We start from the raw sequence: 22,961 nt of genomic DNA, 5'->3' as shown, positions 1-22,961 counted from the left end.
TTACTACCAAGTTAAACTTAATATGCATTTAAAACCCCAAACAGTATATAAGAAATTATGTCATATACCATTTTCTTTTCTGTTTTCTGTGTATCAAATGTTTGTGGTAAAGTATACTGATCTAATAAGAAAAAAATTCTTCCAGAAAAAGGATGCTGGGAGGTGGGCATGTTTGGAAAAAGGAGATGATGAATTCAGTTTTTTTACATATCTAGAAATGGGTTCCTGAGATACTGACAAGATACAAAAATTATAGTTAGCCACTAGTAGAGACTAACTGCAATGAAGTCCCAATTGACATCCTTCTAAATGAAGATTGGTAGTTTCCCTCAATCCCATCCCTGTTTTTATCTCACTAAAATTGCTCTGTTACAACAAGTAGCTGGAGAAAGAAGACTGGACCTCAGGAAGCACAATCAGGGTAGGGGTAAAAAAAATCTCACACACACACACACACACACAGAGAGGAATTCTCTGCATAGAAATTATAAATGAAAAGTCACGGAAGTAAATGGGATCATTTAAGTAAAGAATAAAAAAAGGCTGAAAACAGTTTTGGAAGATACATTTGGCAATCAGGGAGAAGGATGAAACAGTAAAGGAGACAAAGAAGTGTTCTCCATAGGATAAATTATTACTATTACTAAAATCACTGGTCTTGACCTGTATGTACCACGTTCTCTCTCTCCTGACACTATCTTTATACAAACCAGTATTCATCCCACACTTCTCATACTTCATGTTAATGGCTCACTGACCTTTGAGAAAAGGTCTATTAACCCTATTATGTGAGTCAATATTTAAACACATTAATATTTAATTCATTGGCAGTATTAACATGATCTTTTAAAAAGGTGAAAATTAATGCTAATTTAGTTCTGTATCTAACTGGCCTAATCTTTAAAAAGAGACCCAAAATATGCATGTAAGCTTGAGCCAATCTCTAGTTTCCCTCTGATCCATCTCCATGCTGACATAATTTGACTTAATTGAACACAGGAAATGTTCATGCTAATAGCACCAATTGTTTGTACTTAGGAGGAAAAAAAAAATGAGACAGCATGGAATAGAAATAAAACTGTAATATCTAATATTTTTAAACTTTTAAAATACTGCAAAAAAATTAATGCTTCCCACACATCAGGAAAGATTCTGTTTTGACTGGCTCCATGGTTTTAATTCCTCAGAAGCTAAAGACAGACACATTACACACACACAAACAAATAAGAGTTATAAGTCCAATTGTACTTTCCCTAAAATCTCAGCAGGGATCAAATCCAAAAAAAAAAAACAAAAACAAAAAACAAATCCAAAATATTTACTGAGTACTTACTGTTATGTTATCATGGGAAGACAATATGGCACAGTAAAAATAGGACTAAACAAGAAATTTGGGTTTGAATCCCATCTCTACCATCTTCTCTGTGTGACCTTCACACAGGGAGTACAAATGACTTTCCCTCTCTGAGCTTCAGTGTCATCTCTGCCCAGTCTGCTTCAAAGGGCTATCGTGAGGATCAAATGAGATAATGGCTATGAATGTACTTAAAAGCACAGTCTCATCATAAAGTACTGTGAAATGCAAGGCTCTGTGCAAGGATTAACCATGTAGTAAGGAAATCATCTAGTAGTCACTTTACATTTTTGCCAGATAATCTGAGTAACCACAAACCATATGCTACCATAAAAAATAAGACCTTGAACTTGTTTTCAAATATATTACTGCAATTAAATTCATATTTTACATTCTTTAAAACATAATCATAACCCGCATTCATTTCTCCTGTGTATCAACTGACTGTGGAATGCAGAGTCACTGGTTTGGGTCCTGGCTCTTACTATTTCTATGAGCAAGTTCCTTTCACAATCTGGGTCTAAGTGTAAAATGAGTGACTTGGGCTTAATGTCTCTAATGTCTCCAAGATCCATTCCACTTCTAGATGCTACAAGCTGAACAAAACCTAGAGCTGCTATGGAGAAATTCCATCTTGAACACATTAGACAGGAACAATATGAAGCTCTTAAAATGAGAATGAGTTTACTAAATGCCAGTGAGAAGAGTTAAAGAGTTCAAAGGCAAATGCTATGTATCTAAGTACAGAGGCGTCACATTAAGAATCTCTGTGTGTGTGTGTGTGTGTGTGTGTGTGTGTGTGTGTGTGAGAGTGAGATGGGGGGGGAGACAGAGAACGAGAACTACTTCAAGGGAGCAAAGCTATCATTTAGACAAGGACAAACATAGCCTTACAAAGTCTCACAAGTAGAAAAGAGGAGACACAAATCAGCCCTCTGGAAAAGCAGATATCTCCTTTGTTTTTTTGGAATGATCCTGTCATTTCAAATCTAAAAAGAGATGCTGTCAGAGGAGCTAGGTGCCCTCCTAAGGTCCCTTTGAAAATGATGAAAACTTGGCTACTGGAAGCACAAAGTGACTCAAATCAATCTGCCCAAAACAAATGCAGCTACAACAAGCAAGTTTAATAAGATAAAAGCAAGGGTGGGAGAGAAGACAACTCCTAATCTTTATTTAGGAGGCCATCAAAATGGGGCCTCAATGCACCTAATTTCTGCTAATGGCTAACTATAATTTTTTTATGTTGTCACCATCCCAGGAAAAGATTACAATTTACTAGAGCTTTTAGCATTAAGCTACAAAATCAATAAGCTCAGCTAAAAAGAGTTTGCTTTTTCTAGTACACAATGAATTCCTTGAGGCTAGGGAAAAAACCTCTCCCCAAATCATATTCATTATGATTTTTCATTCTGATAAGACCAAAAACAAGCAACTTTTGAAAATCAACCCTGAGACCAGCAAACACAGTAAATATAAATACTGCACAACTTTAAATGGTCTTTAAGAGTCTTTCAGCTATACAATTCAGCCTATAATTCTAAATCTATAGAAAGAAAAAAACCACTACTGAAAAAATACCCAATGAAATGCCTAAGTGTTTTTCTCCTTAGTTCTGCTTATTTCTGTTTCTGAACCAGGTACTACAACTATGCTACTATCCTCAAGTTCTAAAACATAAGAAAAAGCTAAGTAAATATTGAGAATGTTAACATCAAAATGAGTTCGTTACACAAAATCTGACTAAAATGCGTGGAATGAGTGAGCATTATGCTATGGTCATCTGAATAATTCTATTCACCAGGTAAGCACTGAAGTTGGCTCCTTTAAAGAATGAGAGGAAGAAATCGCTCAGCAGTCAGACAAAACAGAAGGCTTATAACACAGTATCAAAAATTCTACTTAAAAGACACACACCAGTCATAGCAGAAAAAAGTACTTAGAGCCAGAAGGCATCAAGGGTCAAGTCGAAGGTCCAATATCTGCTAGATGTAAGATTTTCATGCTTCTGATATACATGGAATTATTATTATGGGAAGGCAATGAGCAAGAAAAACTCCAACATATTTCAAAAAGATTAGCCATGGAAACATTAGTTATTTACTCCCATCGATTAATAACAGTTCATTCCCATTTTAACAAAGGGGAAGGAAGAGAATCTCCCCCAAACTAATATCAGGAACTGGGATCACCCTTCTACACACACACACACACACACACACACACCCCACCCATGTTGAAGGAGTCCCTTGTCTCAAGTGAAGAATAACAGTATGAAATGGTATTTTATACTCTTAAGTCCTGTACAAACTGTTCTGTAAAAGAAATAAAGGGCTCTCTGTTGATTCTCCTCATTCTAGCCACAACAGTACCAAACGCCAACCAATCTTTTAGCTTTCCTCAGCTCAAACTCTCTAGAGGAGAGGATCATAAAGTGCCTCCAAATACTTAGTTACTTCATTTTCCCATTCTTCCTCAGCATCTTCATCTTTATACACCAATAAGAATCTAAATGGTTTCTAGCCTGGTGCTCTTTAAACCTGATGACGGTAGCCAGGGTCCTCTCTGTTGGAGATACTGTCTATCACTGAGGTATCTAAGTGCTAGAAAACTGGTATGAGTACCATGCTGTCTTCTCTATCCCACTATTACTAGGCCTGACTAGCCTGACAAGTCATGACAAGTCTGTCTGGGCCTCAGTTTTCTCTCATCTGTATAATGGGAACAGGAGTAAATCTTATTAACAATAACAACAGCAATAGGTTATTCCTTCTCAAGGCTCCAGGCTGGTGATAAACTGCATGATACATTAAGTTATTAGCAGAGAAATAAACATGGAGTAGAGGACAAAGTTGGTTTCTCTCTACTTAGCAATTCAAGATCTATAGCTGACCCATGCCAACCTTCTCCACCTAGCTCCAGGTTCCAATAATAGGCAGGAGTTAATGATGTACCTATTCTGCTCCTACACAGAATTGGGGGTGGGGTGAGAGGGGGAGAGGTGGAGAAGCGGAAAAGAAAAACTATTTTAAGAGAAAGACTATGTTTCTTTTCCTGTACATTACCCACCTCAGATGGCTGGGAACGGGGAAGAAGTTTCAGAACACATTCCAACCTGTTTCATGGTTGGTAAGTCCTAATAACTGCACTGAAGCCCAATTAGAAAGGCAAGAATCCTGCTTTAAGCATCATAAATATGTGTCCTCTGTCTTTATTTTCAGCTCTATGGATTGTAATACTGTAACAACTGCACATGAAATCCAAGAGAAAGAATAAACAAAACTAAAAAAATGCCAGAATGTGATCCAAATTATTCAAACGCTTTAACCTTGTTAAGGACTTTGCTACTTCAAGTCAGCAAAGTAAGAATGCTGTATTTAAAAACAGGCTTCTCAAACTAATAAGTGATATTCACATTAGCTTTCAACAGTTTACTTGATCCAGAGTCTCTAAATTGTAGTAAGAAAAAAATGTTTGCAAGAAGTGACCTCTTTCCATACCACTGGGCTCAAAAGCATCATGGGGAGACACCAATTCTCAGTGTTTACCTGCTAATCAATGACACTGTATGAAGTATTTAGATGTGTGACCAAGTGAAAAAAAAAAACCCACCAGATTTAGAGTCAGAAAACTTGGGTTCAAATCCCAATTTCATAACTTGCAACCTGTGTGACTTTAGCCAATTCATTTATTTTCTCCAGGATTCAGTTTCCTCATTCTTAAAATATGGGATAATCTCTAAAATCTTTTCCAGTTCAAAATCCCATGACCCAAAGTGTTCTGTTGTTTCAAGATGTTCTCTCATCACAGCTACTTTGTAACTTGCTATTCTCTTCAAAGGCAAATACCTAGCTTCTGCTCCACTCCCACCCAGCCACCCAAGCATTCAGCCTGTCCAGGGTAGAAAAGTGAGACCCAATGTTATCCTGACTCATTGCCCAATCCCCTTCTCAAAATTACTTTGGTATGCCATCTAGAAAAGTACTAAATAAACAAAATTTTGTGCTTACAGAAGTATAAAACAACAAAATGAGGAAATCCAATTCTTTGTCAAAGTATAAACACTATGAATTTATACTGATAGCCTATGTGAAAAACAAAAAGCATGAATCTAGTATTTACTCTACACTCTGTCCAGCACTATGACAACAAGAAGATTTTTGCAACATGGCTAGAGAGACAAGACAGACAAAAAACAGCTAGACACACAGAATCAAGTATAACAACGTGCTTTTTAAGTATGCAACTACTATGAACTGTTAGGCACTATAAAGACAAGACAAAATGAGGAACAGCCTGTGCCCTCAAGGGGTTTGCTTACACTCTTCTAAAGACTATGTGGTGCAGACTAAGTGCTAAAAACATTGAATGTATTCTGCTTTATATCCCTTTATAGCACCTATTAATAGTACTGGGTACATGGTACGTGTTCAGTAAACACCTACCTATTGATATTTAAAAATCTTACTTGTTTTACAGCACAAGAATAAAACAAAATATATAATAAATGGAAGAACCACAAATTTAAAAATACTTTACGTGTCAAGGGAACAAAAAAGACAATTCAGTCTAGTGGAAAGAATACACATTATAGAGTCAGAAGACTTATGTTCAAATCCCAGATGTGCTACTTATTATAGCTAGTTAACCTTGGGCAAGTTGCAACTCTCATGGTCTCAGTTACCTTATCTATAAAATCAGGTTGCCAGGCTAAATAATCCATAATCCATTCCTTATAGAAGAATGGTCCTTGAGGGAACTGTGAAGTGAGGACAGGGAGATGGGTGGAGATAGGTGACACAATGGATAGAGGCTGGGTCCTGAGTCAGGAAGACTTGAGTTCAAATATGGCCACAGACATTCACTAGCTGTGACTCTGGTCAAGTCACTTAACCTGTTTGCCTTAGTTTCCTCATCTATGAAATGGTGATAATAATAGCACCCACCTCCCAGGGTTGTTGTGAAGACCAAATGAGATAACAAATATAAAGCACTTAGCCCAGTGCCTGGTACATGTAAATATGAATTTATTAGTTCTTATTATTATTCTCATAAAGTTCTCTTCCAGTTTCATTTTCATGAATCTTTTGATTTCTTGCTTAAGTAAGGTAGTAATAATTCACACTTACAATACTTTAATCTCTGCAGAGCCCTTCTCTCACAATTCTGTGATGTTAGCATTATTCTCCCCAGGGCTCTCTTGATTACAAACTGAAGGGCTCTTTTTCACACTGGCTCCTTCACACTTGCTCCTCTCAAAATAAAAGTTCAGCTCTGAGGAAACTAAGCCCAACCCCAGCCACAATAACAAGGTACGGCTTCACACAAACAAGTCTCCCTGGTTATGCAGTTTATTATTCTCTCTGGGAGCAAGTCCTAACATTTTAAGGTTAGAAGCACAGACTTGCAGCAAATTCAAATGACCAGAATGTTAATTACCAAAGTGGGTGGGCAAGGCTAGAGGGCAGGGGAGAAGGTGAGAGCTGCCCCTACTCTTAGTCCTCTATATAGTTTACCATTCCACCCACAGCTTCTAACCTTCATCAGACCGACTGACACCGACACAGACACACACACACACAACACACACACACACAGTACGAGAGTAAGAGCGCCAACTTTATCACTATATAATCTATTACATACATTCAAACTAGTTTCTAGATTTTACAGGACCACATGAGACAATTCCTGTCCTCCTTTTCCTGGTCTTCCTCCCCAGACTGCCTGCCCACCCACTCCACTTTACATTCACTAAAGTTTCAGCTTTAGTTATTATATTTAACGCACATGCTTGAAATTTCAGTCTTCAGCTTACTTTTGCTAATGGACATTGATGAAAAGCCTCAAAGGATATCTTTGAATACATCTTCTCACTTTACAAATGCTTTGCCAATTAATGTGGCAGTTAACATTTATAGCTCCAATAGTTTGTCTTTGTTCATTGGGGAAAATAGTGAAATTAAGACCAGTACCTTACTAATCATATTATAAATGAACTTATTCTACACTGCATTAATATTGCTAATGTACAAATATGATCAAGTTATACATACACTTGCTCAAAAAACCTTTCATGGTTTTCTGCTATCTACTGAAAAAATTACAAATTCCTTAACCTGGCATTCAAGGCCTTCTATAATAAAATCCCAAATTATTCGTCATTTCCCCAAACGTGCCCCATGCTTACATGATTCCATTTATTTGTTCACATAATACTCCCTCAACTTAGAAAGACATGGGAAGGTCTTACCTAATTTTGTCTGACTTTATCCTTTGATCCTTCAAAGGATCAGCTCAAAATGCTACTGTTACAATATTATCTCTGTCTTACATTCCCATGACACTTCATTTCTGTTTTTCTAATGGCACACATACTACCTTATGTATGTACCTAACTCATGTACTTTACTAGAATGTAAATTATTTGAAGGCAGGCACCTTAATGTTATTCATCATCTGAGTATTTTCCATAATGTTCTGCACAGAGTAAATGTTTATTAAATTAATTTCACCAAACCGGACTTTTCTATAAAAGCCAAAATAGCCAAATGGACTTCCTGACATGAAGTATATTATTAAGAGCTATAATATTCTCTAGTCACAAAGTATAGCAGGAGTCAGGTTAAGTTTAGCCTATAGAGTAGATTTTGTGCCCCTTGGGACTACATCAGCTGTCTCCTTGACAGCTGGCTAGGCAGCTATGAAGAAGCAATTTGAGTGCCTCTTCCATTAAGATGAAATATTATTGCACAGAGAAGTTTAATCGATGTTTATGAAACGAAGGAAAGGAAAATGACAAGAGGCCAATAACATGCCAAAAGCCTTTTGGAAGGAAGAGGAAAGAAACAGTTTTACAAGTGATCTGGAAGCATCATGCAAATCAGCTGAAGGAACTAGGGTTGAGTGGCCTGCACATGATAGCTCTCTCCAAATATTTTAAGTGCTATCATATGGAAGAGAGAACTGATTTGTTTGTTTAGTCTCAGGGACAGAAATGGAAGCAAGAGATGGAAGTGAAAAGGAGGCCAATTTCAGTTTAATGTAAGGAAACACTTTGCACAATGAGAGCTACCCAAAGGAGAGTGGGTTATTATAGGGGATGATGCAAGGGAATTCTATTTTGATTCTCTTAAATGAGCTGAACTGGTTCAGTGGAGGCTGAGGCTCTGGCTCCCTTGAGTACAAAGCACTTCACAGGTACTAACAACCTCCACCAGCTAGATCAAAAGTAAAAAAAAGGTGGAGCCAACCAAAACCGATCTCATCTCTCAAATGGAAGGAAGCTCAAAGTGTGTGTTTCCCTGTTCTGGCAAATGACAGGTAAATAAGGATAGTTTCAACCAGTCCCAGCAAAAACTCTCTCCTCTGAATCATCTTGGGAGAGAAACTAATGCTAAACATATTGCCAAGGCAATGCTGAAACCTTCACATACATTTTTAATGTGCATAATGAATTATTTATCACCTATGCTAAGTCACTTTCTTCCCCCAAGACTACTTCAAGTCAATTCCATATCAAGCCACCTCTTACCAGGAGACAATCCTGGTTTTCTATACAAGTTCAACTTCCACAAGACGGCAGGATAGGATCAAGAATTTAGAGCTAAAGTGACCTTAGAGATCATTAATTCCAATCCTTTCATTTTACAAATGAGAAACTGAGGCCCAGAGATGTTTGAATTGTTCAAGATCACACAGGTAGTAAGTAGTAAAATCTTAAATAGCTATAGAAATGTGAGTTATTATTATTATTTCTTAGAGTCATAGAAATCTGAGAATATTTATGCTAGAAAAGACCTTACTGATCTTTTAACCCAATCCCTCACTATACAGATGAGAATACTGAGGCCTAGAGAATACTTTTGCACAGGGTCACATAGTTAAGTGTAGTCAGGACTGGAATTCCGGCCTTCTGATGCCAAGTCCTGTGCTGTACCATAGAACAGTAATTAAAAGCACAATTTTTATAATTTAACAACACTGGGCAGAAAAATTAATATAAATAAAACAAAGCACCTCCAAAGGAAGGTAAAACAGTATTAGTGGCTGGCATTTATAACTGCTAGGATTGTCTCACGACTCAACCGCATTTAAATAAATGAATTTTAGAGTTGGGAGACAGTACAAAATTTGGAAGGGTCCATTAAGATCTAATCCAACTCTTTCCCCAATTATATCTCTCACATACAAATGGTCAAGGGTGTGCCCCAAATGAACCCTGAGAAGGGAAGGGCCTTGTCTGACGTCTTTAGTTAATTCTCAGTTTTAAAGCCATTAGGTCAATTTTAACTTTTTGTTGTTGTTCAGACCAGATTTCATCTCAACAACTGATCTGTAACTTATCAGTTAAGTTATTTTGCCCCTGATTACACCTCTCATACCTCTACTTGTGTCAAAACCAGAATCTCAACTAGGTCTTTCTGATTCAAAAGTCAGCTCTCTACCCACAATGCCAAAGTGCCTTTTGCAACTGTAACTTAATCAAAACTAACTGAAGGGATTCCTAAAAATGGAACTTTAAATTAAAGGGACATTTCAGCATTATGCTAACCATAGTTATCAATTATGAAAAAAAATTTATTCTTTTTAGAAGGTAAATTACAAAAATAACCCATCACATTTACGAAGCACTTTCAAGTTTACCAAGTAAATAAAATCCTTATGCACCCATATGGACAAGCATTTCTAGAAAGTGCATAAAGCTGGCTCACCCCCTGGATAACCCTGGTATATCTCATTCGTGAGAAGGTTAGCATTTGCCATTGCCAATGTGTCACTGATAATGCCCATCACAACCAATTCAGGAGCAGGAAATTCACCTGTTGGCTGTATATAGCAGGAGAGGAGGCAGATGCCAAAGCCACTGTGATGAGACTGAAGTCATAATGCTGGCCCTGGAGTCTATACGAATAGGTTAGCTGCCAACCAGTGACACTGGGGCTTCTGAAGACCTGGTGCTAATCTCATCCTATGGAGAATCATTTGTCCATTGCCAGTTCAACAGTATGGAAGAAAATGCATTTTTTGTCCATTATAATTTCTAACTATATAAAAGTGTTTTAGGAAGGTTGTTCCTGGCAGTTACATACAGGATGAATGGGGGAGAGAGAGAGAGATCTAACTCATGGAAACCAATTAAGATCATAAGGATTCAGGGCTAGAGAGACCTTAGAGGTCATCTATTCATAGGAGTCCTGTATTAGTCTTACGAGTTCAAGTTCTGGGGTTCAACTTCTGGCTCAGTCATATTCCAAGGTAGATGACCCTGGGTAAGTAATTCCAGCACCTATCTGGGCTCCAGTCTTTTCTTCTGTAAAATGAAGGGATTGGTCTAGATAATCAATCAACAAGCATTTATCAAGTACCAACTATGGGCCAGACAATGCACTAGTCAGGTACAAATCAAGAGGAAGCTGGTCCCTGCACTCAAAAAATTTAATTCTATTTATCTCCAAGGTCCCTCCTACCTCTAAAATTCTGTAATTTGCCCAAGATAACAGAGTTAGTTAGTGGTAGAACCAGGACTCAAACCTAGGTCTTTTCAGATTATGACCAATGCTGTTTTCACTGCACTATACCAGGAAAAGCTAGGTGGTATAGCAGATGGAGTACTGGGCCTGGAATCTGGAAGACCTAAGTTCAAATGTCACCTCGCACACTTACTAATCATGTGACCCTGGGCAAGACTCTTAACCTCTTTTTGCCTTCTACATAGCACCTACCTCCCAGGGTTTTTGTGAGGATCAAATGAGATAATAATTGTAAAGCATTTAACGAAGTGCCTGGCACATAGTTAGGTGCTATATAAATGTTAGTTACTATTATTACACCATGATGCCTCCCTTAACAGAACCAGGGCATGTATGGTGTACTAAATATGTACTCCAAATATATCTAAAACTTCCCACTGTTAAAAGGTAATTTTCCAACAAAAAGAATAAGGCTCAAGAAGTCAGTCACACAGGAAGCTAGGCACCAGGCCTAGCTACAAGATCACAAAACTGCCTAATAGTACATGGGCATAGAAAAATAACAGGCCTCATCCTTGAACAAAACAACACTTTGATAACCCAAGCAGAAGAAAAAACAATGGCTTACCTATGTGGCTATTTGTGCAGCCATCTCTATACTACAAAGATTTCACTTCAGAGTGGAGACCAAAATTAGCTTTCCAACTTTCTCAGTCTTCAAAGGGAACAAAGAGCTGGATGAATAAACTATCTCCGCCTAAAAAACTTTTGGGGTAGGTTCTAAGCTACAGCTCTCTTAAAAACAAACAAACAAAAAAAAAAACCCACCTCTGTCAGTTCCAAAGGACTCACGAAAATGCTATCCACATCCAGACAAAGAAGTAATGGGAGTCTGAATGCAGTTCGAAGCATACTATTTTTACTTTTTTTTTTCCTTTTGGTCTGCTTCTTCTTTTGCAACATGACTAATATGGAAACATGTTTCACATGATTGTATATATATAACCTATATCGAATTGCTTACATCTTAGGGGAGGGAGGGGGAAAGGGAGAGAGAAAATTCAGAATTAAAATTTTTTTTAAATGAATGTTAAAAATTGTCTTTATATGTAATTAGGAATTGTACTGCTAAATTTAGGACACTTTTTTCTTCTCTCATTTAAATATTTAAGATTATATTCTAACTGAACAATGAAGGGAATATTTCGAGAAATTTTTTGGAATAGAAGATAAAAAAACTTTCTAAATGTAATATCCTCACTTTCTGCCTACTGAATTCCCTGGCTTCCTTCAAGTCTCAGTTAAAATTCCAGCTTCTACAGGAAGCCTTTCTTTATTTCTCTTAATTCTAGTACCTTCCCTCTATAGATTATTTCAAATTTATTCTGTTTATTAGAGGTATCAAACATTTGGCCCTTGGAGCACGCAGCCAGCAACACTCCCAAGTGCATGTAATTTGGAAATACTCAATAAAATAAAATTATAATAAATATAATGTTAATTTGTGATTTTCTAAATCAGTATGTGGCCCAAAGGGATCCTTATGTGCTGTTTAGTGGTCCTGGTTCTATCTGAGTTTGACATCATTGCTGTACAAAATTTGTTTGTACACAATTGTTTGCACATGGTCTCCCCATTAGACAGTGAGCTCCTTGAGAGCCAAATTGTCTTTTGCCTTTCTTTGTGTCCCTAGTGCTTAGTTACAGTGCCTGGCACATAGTAGGCACCTAATAAATTCTTACTGACTGACAGGTAATGTTCGGACTACCCAAATATATCACTGTACATTTTATTAATATCTGAAAGGCTCACTAAAATTTGTTTCTAAACTATATTAACCTTTATTGGACAGTGACAGAAAAATCTTGGTTCAAAGGAAAAATCCTCTCCTTGCATTCTCAATGAACTGCACAATGGAAAATTTTCAGTTCTGTAAGCAAGGAGCAGAGATGCTTAGCTAAACCTGTGTTGCCTAGATACCAATGACATCCTATTGCTAATATGAAGATTTCAGCATCAGCACAGGACTATACTGACAAATAGCTGAAGTAAGCTAGTGGGTGGTGGTTTCCAGTTCTATTCCACTGTTATTCTAGTCCAGACAGGTACCAATTTGTCACGTGCAAAGATTCAGAAGAACAAAATAATCCCATCCCATTTGTAAGTCTGATTTCAATTAAACCAATTTAAAATATATGCTAGTTATTAATTTTAAATGTAATATGTTTTAGACCTTGATGCAATCAGCATAATAATCCACAAATAAGAGTATCTAGAGGACTTCACCATCTTTAACAGGGGTTAACCTTTCTGTGTCCTGGACCCTTTTAGAAGTCTGGTGAAGGTTATGGATCCCTTTTCAGAATAATGTTTGTCGCTAATATTCATATAACTGAAGGAGAAGTTAAATTTCTGTTAGAGTTAAATGAAAATAATGATGTAATTTTTTCTCATTCAAGTTCCTGGAACTCCAGTTAAGAACTCTGTAGGGCATCTCCTCTGACAGTAATAAAACAGGCTAGCATGTACCTACCTGTTTTATCCCTTGCCTGATGTTAAGGATCAGAGTCATCACGTAACATTCCGTTGTTTTTTTTATCAAGATTCTCATGTAATTTTCACATGTGCATGGGAAATGCCTTGCTGGAGAACCTTGAAGGCAGCAATTTGCTCTACTGCAGCAGTTCTCAAAGTCTTATTAATTTTATTTTTAATTTTTATTTTCAGTTCCAAATTCTCCCTCCTCCATTCCCTCCCCAACCCACTAAGAAGGCAAGAAATATGATACATGTTACACATGTGTTCTCAAAACTTTTTAGTCTCATGATTCCTTTACACTCTTAAAAGGATTTTTTTTAAAGGATCTTCCAAAGAGCTTTTGTTATGTTCATTGCATCTAATGATATTTACCATATCAGAGATTAAAATGGCTTAGTATTATTATGAAAATAGCCTGAGAGGGCCATGGAGACCCTCAGGAGTTGCCAGACCACATTCTGAAAACCACACTTCTACTGAATCAAATGTCTCTCTAGTTAACAAACAATACACAATAGAGACTTGTACAATTCTCTACTTTTAGTCAATTGCATGATAATAAAGATATGGTCTACTACAGAATATTATTTGTGAAAGTTTTCCAACTCTCTTCTGATGTGCATACAGATTAATTTTATTTAAAAATGTTTATAAAGCACATGGGTCAGTAGTTGTCATTCTATTGTCCCTTTCGTGGTAATAAGGTTTAAGATTGTTTCCACATCTTTCATAATTTCTTCTCCATCTTCACATACTTTGAGAATCAATCCCTCAATGTCTTCAGAATTATGTCACCTCCAGCACACACTTTCTCTGTTTAAATTTGGTCTGATCTAACTGCTTTTCCCATCTTTGTTTCCTTCAGTGCCATTTCTGCATCCTCTAGAACTACCTTGGAACTCTGATATTTAAAGTCAAAATGCAGTGGACCTCCATTGTCCTCTCTGGTGAAAAAGCCTTGACATTCCTCCTCTTGGAAGAGAAGCAGGGGCCCGAGGGCAGAATGTTGCATATATTGTCAGATGTTGTCACTGTATTGGTTATTTTCGTTCAACTGTTTTTTCTTTTTTAAAAGGAAGGGTTTAATTCTAGGAGGGAAGATGGGAGTATACGGAGAAATAACTGTGATGTATAACTAGAATGAGTAGAGAGCTAGACATAATGTCAAGAAGATATAGGTTCAAATCCTACGTTTGACACTTACTAGATGTGACCTTGGGCAAGTAATTTGACCTCTGAGCCTATTTCCTCATCTGTAAAATGGAGATAACTGCCTTTTAAGTACCTACCACAAAGAATTATTGTGAGGTTTCAAATGAGACAATATATGTAAAGTGTTTTGCAGACTTTAGAACACTATATAAATGGCCAGGTATGATTATAATTATAAAAACTTTTGCTCTTTTTCAATTGTTTATCTGTTATCTTCCTTCAGGTTTCATCCTTAAATAACCTTAGAATTACTTTCCTTTCCTTAGCTGGGTCTTTTGACAAACTTTCTTTGAACCTGTTTTTCCCTGCACTGCTTTCTCAATGTTACTTGAAAAAACACTGTTCAGAATCTTTTGCCATCCTTCCCTACAGTATTTTACAAATGGGTTTATATTCTAAACTAATGTTACCCTTGCCACTGCAGAGCACTCACACATTACAAAGAATTATCAGTAAACTGTGTGAAGGATGCCATCAGAGAAATGGGCAGGGAAAAGAGGACAACCAGGTTGTGTTGTGACAGAGGGCCAAAGGGCTGTCCATATGCTTGATTGGTGTACTCTGAAATTCATGAGAAAGCAAAGATCCTTAGCATGTTAGACTAGGATAGGTAGGCATAGATGGTTTGCAGTTTGCATCACCAAAGAGAATACTTATATCAATGAGTTTACAGCACAATCTGAATAAATCTAACATCCAAATCATATTTCTGGTAACATGCTATACAAAATTCACATGCTACTATATACATGCAGTACATATGCACACATAGATATACACACATGCAACAAACAGCAACAAAACTTTATAATTACACAGAAGGAAAAGTAATCTGAAAGAAGCAAAGAAAATTATCCAGCATTTTGTTAAACTTTATTATAGGTTTTTCCAATCTCAAAGTAAACTGTTCTAATTTTGTTTTTTGTCTATTTTGCATTTTAATTTTGGTTTTTGTCTATTTTTGTATGTATTGTATTTTTGAGTGTTACAAGTTTATAATTAAAAATTAGACTTCAACACTTCATTAAAGTCATAGCTCTAACAATGCCAGCACTCCCTTCAATTGCAAAGATTGCAATCTAATCCCACCTTTCCAACCTCTTTGATTCTGGTTTGCATTTTCTATAAAAAAATCTACCCAATACACCAGAAGTTTTATGTAGGTCTTCTGTACAATTTGTGCATCACTCAGACTGTTCCTCTATTATCCACTGCTTTAATTTTATACATTTCCATTTCCTAAATTACATGTTTTGTAATATTTTTTGTATGCAGCCAATCACTGGTAATATACAGTAGCCCTCTACCTACCATATGTCCTTCCACTGACCTTTGGGTCATTTGAAATTCTGATGCTTCATAGATTTTAGTGTGTTCTATGATTCACAGTAACAGACCATGAAGAATAAAAAATGGGGTTTGTATCAAGGAGTGCTTCTCTAAGACTATACCAGTGGGTATATTGGCAGGTACTTTAAGTTTTGAATATTATCTCAGTGACAGACTACGTCTGCTGTCTAAGGACCAGCCTATTTTAGTAATGGAGAATCCAATCTACTGGGTGATGAGTTGTATGGTCATGACCCGTAATATTATGGTCCATAATTTAAAAAAAAAATTCTGCTTATAATCTGTGAATTCTGTATCAGTCAGAACAACAGTTAATCCAGTTAGAATGACAGTTAACAGTCTTAAAACACCTCTAACAGTCTAAGAAAACCAGAGGAAGCCTACTTATAGTTTCATATTTTGCTGAATTTCCAATACCAAAATGGACTTCACTATCAAAACAAAATCTAACTGCTGGTCAAGATTAAGGTTTAAAGGCCAAAGTTGTCTAAAAGTCTAACAGTTGACTCTGTCCTATGAGTCAAGTTACAGACACTTGACTTTATTTTAATTAACAATTTACAGGACTATTATTAGGCTGCAAGCTCCTTGAGAGAAGGAAGGAATCTTTTACATCCTGAAATCCCCTTCAGAGTCTGGCACACTATGTTGAACATAATAGGCACTTAGCTGAAATGAATGGGAGATACACATTGTTAAAATATTACAAGCCAAAATGGTCCTGATAAGGTCTTTATGTTAAATAAATTTTAATAAGTCTTCAAAACTTCCCAGACAGGAAGGAATTTGGAAGATTTTACTATTTTCCATAAATTTTGGTAGCTTGTTTTCTACAGAACCTAGCTGATTTTACATTCATTTCTCTCCACTGGCTCTACATTACGCTATTAAAAAACATGCATGTTATATAAGCAACTAATTTATTTAATTTGCAATTCTGGATGCTAAATGTCATCAGTTTCCTTGACTCTATCTTGCTTATCAAGGTGAATACCATTTTGTTGTTAAAGCATTCAAAAGAGCATAAGGATGCAGGGGAAAGAAAATATTAATTAAATGTTACATTAAATTAAATTTCCACCAAAACTATGCCTTTGGTGAAAGTAACTACAATTGAAGCAGGTTTACTACTGCTACTAGTTCCTTTATCCTCTAACAAAATCTTCATATACCTACCCATTTAAAATCCTCTTCTGATGCCTGACTGTGACATGAAGTTGATGATGGGCTTGGCTTCTCTTGAAATTGATGCCTGTAAAGTTTGAGTTCTGACAGATCTTACGAACCTGGAAACACTTACATGGGTCCAGAAATTGGACGAATCATGTGTTTTGGTAGAACCAGCCCATTTAAAAGTGGAGAGGCAAATGGAACCAGACAAACTGATCCCCAGGAAATGAACTGTTCTGACCACCACAACTTACGAAAACTGTTTACAAAAACACTCATCTCCAAAGTGAGGTGCATGTAACCCAAGGGGTATGACAGGAAAATATTAGAATTTCTATTCGTACTTACTTTTATCTTAAAAAATAAAGCTTTATTAGAATCAAAAATATCTGAAATTAACAATCTGAAATATACATCATAACTGATATTTTAAAACTAAGCTGTTACCAAAAAACAATGCGTTCCCTATAAAGACTCTCATATCTGCACCCTTAAAAAAATTAGAAACAAAATTTTCTAATCTGTTTAAAATCTTTCAAATTAAGAGTTTCAGTGGGTTTTGTGACCATTGTTAAAAATGTAAAAATGCTACACCTTTCAAATCATTTGCAAAAATTGGTTGCTATCAGATGAAAATTTACTTGAAGAAATGTACCTTTAGATAATTGGTAGAACTAAAAATTGAGTTTCATGATTTAGAAAGTGAAACCAGTGACACTTTTTCCATTTGGATCGATCCATTACCGTCTGCGAGGCATTTGTTTTTCAACAACAGCCGCCAATAGCCAGGAATCACACTATACATTTATTAAGTATCTATTATGTACAAACTAGGCACTAGGGATACAAGACAAGAGTAAAACAGTCTCTGCCTTCGAGTAACTTACATTCTAATAGAGACAAGTACAGGAAAAAAACTGAACTCAGAATCACATCTTCCAACAGCTGAATCACAAAGTTTTAAGCCAAGATTTTTAAAAATAAGTATAGTCATATGGCTCTCATGAAAATATTATAATTTTTCATGAGAACAAAATGAGTTTTGTACTATTAATGAATAAAACAACTTTTTAAGTTTGTCATCTTTATCTCATCCTTTTAAATATAACTAATATATTATTTTAATAGCATACATGCATAATTTTAAAATAGATAAATATGTTTATATAGGAGATGCATGATCACAATATTTTTACTGATAAGGACTCATAACCAAAAAAGTTTTGAGACTGGGGCAGCTAAGTGGTGCAGTGGATAAAACAGCACCAGCCCTGAAGTCAGGAGGACCTGAGTTCAAATCTGGCCTCAGACCAAACACTTGATACTTACTAGCTGTGTGACCCTGGGCAAGTCACTTAACCCCAATTGCCTCAAAAAGAGAAAAAAAAAGTTTTGAGACCACTATATACTAAGGTATGCAAGGGATGCCAATGGAGGGACCATCTATATCTATGAAATGATGAATGCTTTTAAGTACAGCAGAATACAAAACCCTAACATTTTGTATTCTTACTCATATCATGTATGTGTAACTACATTCTATTATAGCTAGCCCTTCCACATTGAGGGGATTAGGGGCATAGTGCTCCGCTATCTGGAAAATCCTCGTAAAACATTTGGGCCATCTATTTGTACCAGAGAAGAAGTCTGAATTTTTCTTTTTTATTTCTTTGGGAGGGGGAGGGTGTTTTAATAGTACCTTACTGTAAAATTTGGGTTGATACTATACAATACTATACATATATTTTACGCATTTCTGAGCTTCTAGACTTTTTCTGTGTCATCTGCTGGCCTTCGAGTGTAGTCTGTATACACAAAACTCCCAAAAAATTCCCATTTAATTTCTTATACTGGCCCTGGATATATCAAAACCTAGAGAGGTAAAGTCTCGATGTGGAAGGGATAACCATATAAGAAATTTGACAGAAATAGACACCACCGCTACCATTACTGTTTTAGTAAGTGCTTTAGAACGAAGGTTTTCCATACATTTATCAGGGAGTGAACTACTGTAAAGCCTGTTACCTACTACCTTTTTGTGACCGTGGCATGTTACTTACAACCTCTGGACCTCAATGATCACCAAGACCCCATCTAGTTTTAAATATTATAATCTCATCTTGTACATTGTGCATATCTGCAAAACATTTCCTCTCATTTTTGTAGCTATTTAAGATTTACAAAATCCTGTCCCAGGACAACCCCCAGAGTAGGATGTATAAGTTTTATTTTATCATTTTACAAATGAAAAATTGAGGCTCAAGTTTTAAGCCACATGGTCAAAGAATCAGATTTGAACTTGGGCCTCCTGACTCCTAAATCCAAATCATTTTGCAGAGGCACTGTCATGTCTCTTTGATATATTTCATTGAGAAGTTCTATTAACACCATAAAAAGAACACAAATAAAAACATTTTCATAATTAGGTCCTTAAGAAAATCTTCCGTTATCTTTAAAGCAAGAGTCAATCAATTTGGTTTTTTAAAATATTTTGATAACTATTTCAATAGAACAAATTCCTTTGTAATTCTATGTGTTATTTTATACATTTAAAAATATTACTCTGAGAAGGGGTCCATGGATTCATCAGACTGCCAAAGGGATCCATGATACAAATGTAAATTACATTAGTGGGTCTCAATATTTCCACCTTCCAGTTTTCAAATGTAACCTGCAAACTTTTCGAGTGCTTATAGCTAGACAGGACAAGGGAGGATCTTTTTTATTGAACTGCCCTCTGGCACTGACTAGGTGACATCACAAAACTGCCCCATAGAAAGGCTACCAAAAGCCCCCCAAAACATTCATGAATAAAAATTTGCATTCACCTCAGATAAAAAAACTTCCAAGTTTAAATTTGCCACAGCCCCTAAGTTTCACCAGCAGTAATAACCTTCACAAAATTGATGAAGCTATAAAAACTGTTCAAAGATTGCATGGTGAAAAACGACAGGCTATGGGATTTTAGAGGAGTTCACAGACATTACCCTATTGGCCTTAGTTTCCTCCTCTGTCAAAAGGGGCTGGGCCACCTAAGAAAGTCTCTAAGGTACTTTCCATCTTTAATGAAGGAGACAAGCAAATACAGAATAAAACAAAAATGAACTCAAAAATGTGCTATATCACAAAGTATGAAGTCATGGATTTTAAAAAATAAGGAAGAATGCTCATATCGATGCTCACATTTTGAAAACAAAATGGGGTTTGCATCATTAATGAATAAAATAATTATTTTTAAATAGCTCATCTTTACTTCATCCGTTTTAATCTAGATTTTACAATATAATTTATTGGTACAATATGAACATATAGTTTTAAAATAAATAAATATGCATAACATGGGGGATGTATGTCAAAATTTTTTTACTGATAAGGATGTAGTATCTGGCACATAACAGGCACTTAATAAATGCATAAAATACATAGGTACTTTTCCGTTTTCACAGTCAGCATATTTTTGAGCAAGAACAACAAGCAAGAAGAGGCCTCTCTCTCCACTCTACTTTCCAGAGCATAATATCTCATACTTATGGCATTTATCACATCACTGACATATTGTCTGTTACAGCTGAAAGAAATCTTAAGAGATAATTTTGTCTAACTTCATTATTTTATAGATAAGGAAACTAAGGTCATCCTGCCCTAAATTATAGTTAGTATCATAAATGTCTTATTCTCCCACAAAAAGCACTTCGAGGAGAGGGTGTGGGCCTTATTTATCTGTTTTATCTGACCAACCACAGCACCTTAAACTATGTAGGGGCTTACCAAATGTACTGAATGAAAGGAGGGGGGACCTGTGAACTTCGAAAATTTGTACACAATGAACAGTTTATGAAGCTGTTATCAAGTACAAAAAAATACAAATAGCCATGACATTTTTATTGAGGCTTTAAATGTTAAATTGAAGCTTTGTTCTAGAGATTAGGAAACTGATCCTTAGGATCCTGAAATTCCATTAACTCCATCTGCTGCCCTTAAGGCCCTAGAGGAGCAGGCCCCAAGGAGTTCAGAAAGCCCCAGGTTCTAAGTGTAAAACATTGCTAAATATGGCACCTTCCCATTCCTAAAATATGCCATTAATTCATTAAATTAAAAAATGTATTAAGGTTTGCTGTGCAGAGGGCACTGTGCACAGCAGTAAGGAAGACAAGAAAGTATGGATATGATTCCTGCCCTCAAGGAGCTTCCAACCAGCAGAGGAATAAAATACAAGCACAAATAACTATCATACACCATAGTAAATGGTAGTTGTATTAGAGAGGTACAAAGTACTACATGAAGTAACAGAGGCATTGAAAAACTTTTAGCAGAGTATTATGATCAGTTCCATGCTGATGGATCATCAGCCTCGCAGTGTATAGATGAATGAGTGCTGCAGGAAGAGAGTAATAACAGAAGGCCTATTAAGAAGCAACTCAAACTGTCCAGATGGTAAATTGTGGCAGTTAAGAACAGAAAAGTGAAGTCAGATACAGGATTTCAAAAGTCTACTGAACAGGACTTGGTCCTGAGTGAATACATATAATAGGATATGACACCTAAAAGACAAGTAAGGTCAAAATTTTATTTGAAGCTTTCACACATGGGAGACAAAAAGTGCTATCTTATGGATAAGCTGGGACAAGAGAAGTTGCAGAGCCTCCTTTACCTAGTTATGTTTGCTGTCATGTTACAGAGAACCTTTCTGGCAGTCTGGTGAAACCTATGGACCCCCTCATGAAATAAAAGATATTATTTGTAAAGCGTTTACACAGTGCCTAGCACATAGTAGGCGCCTAACGAATACTTGTAGCCCCACCCATATTGTTGCCTATATTCAAAATTGAAGGGCACGTTGAAGATCACTTTGAGATAAGTCAAAATAAAGACATAATTTTTCCTCCATCCAAGTTCATGGATCCCCTGATGTCTAGCCACAAACCTGCCTTGGTTAAGAGCCCTGCCGTAAGCTGACTTCTGTTTTCATCCCAATATGGGGATGTAGACGAAATAATCGCCATGGTAACAAGGTTCAGGGTCCAGTACAGTTACTAAAGCCAGTCTACTCCCATCATAAAAGAGGAGAATGAGGCCCAGGGAGAAGAAAAGACTCAGGGCTCAAGCCCCGAGGCCAGCGCTCCTCCCACTTCACCCCGTTAGATGTGGGAGGAATGGGCGTAGAGTGAGAGGCACCGAGGTGAAGCCCTGGGAGGATCGGGACCAGCCGGCCGGCCGGCCAGCTCAGGACTCCCCTGCCCCAGCCCGCTATTCCCGGACCGCCCGGTCGGGGGTGGCGTGGGAGGGGGCGGGGCAAAGCGGAGGGAGGCGAAGGAGGGGACAGAGCGAGCGGGCCCCGGGAGCAGCCGGCTCGGGAGGGGGGGAGGGAGCGCGGGGCCAAGCCCAGCCGTGCCGGCCCGGGGCGGGGCCGATAGGGCCAGGCCGGGGGCGGCTTCCGGGGGGCGGTGAGGGGCGCTGGGTGCCCTCGAAGGCGCTGCTGGGACTCAGGGCCGGGGCCGAGACGGGGGTCGGATGCGGGGGAGGGCTGTCAGCCGCCCCAGCGGGAAGAGTGAGGAGGCGGCGAAGGACATTACGTTACCTGCGGCTTAGGCCCGTGCGGTCCCCGGTGGCGGCTCCGGCTCTATTGTTTCTCCGGAGCCAAGATGGCGGCCACCGCCGCCGCGGGCTCCCCCCGCCGGGTACCCTCGCTCTCAGCGAAGGGCCTCATTGGCTCTGGGCGGGAGAGACGCTCTCTGATTGGATAGCCCAAAATACGCTGTTGCTAAGGGGCCTGGTGACCAGGCTGGGAGGCTTCGAGGCTCCCCTTCGAGGGGAAGGGAAACTCAAGTGGAGGGGGGAGGGGGAGACCGAGGCTGTGCCTGGGGGCT

At 37.6% G+C, this 22,961-nt stretch overlaps 1 protein-coding gene across 1 annotated transcript in view; it reads right to left on the bottom strand.

Annotated features, from left to right (window-relative positions):
• The window catches only part of IP6K2 (inositol hexakisphosphate kinase 2), a 45,467-nt gene extending 22,706 nt beyond the window's left edge, over positions 1-22,761 (bottom strand). The window contains exon 1 of the mRNA XM_027837030.1: positions 22,673-22,761. The gene's annotated coding sequence lies outside the window, so the exon portion shown is untranslated. The remainder of the gene's footprint in view (positions 1-22,672) is intronic.
• Between the last annotated feature and the right edge of the window lie 200 nt (positions 22,762-22,961).

Source organism: Vombatus ursinus, unplaced genomic scaffold, assembly GCF_900497805.2.
Source record: "Vombatus ursinus unplaced genomic scaffold, bare-nosed wombat genome assembly UNPS02014820.1, whole genome shotgun sequence".
Lineage (NCBI taxonomy): Eukaryota > Metazoa > Chordata > Mammalia > Diprotodontia > Vombatidae > Vombatus > Vombatus ursinus.
Note: the sequence above shows the minus strand (reverse complement) of the source record. Positions and strands in the feature narration are given on the sequence as shown.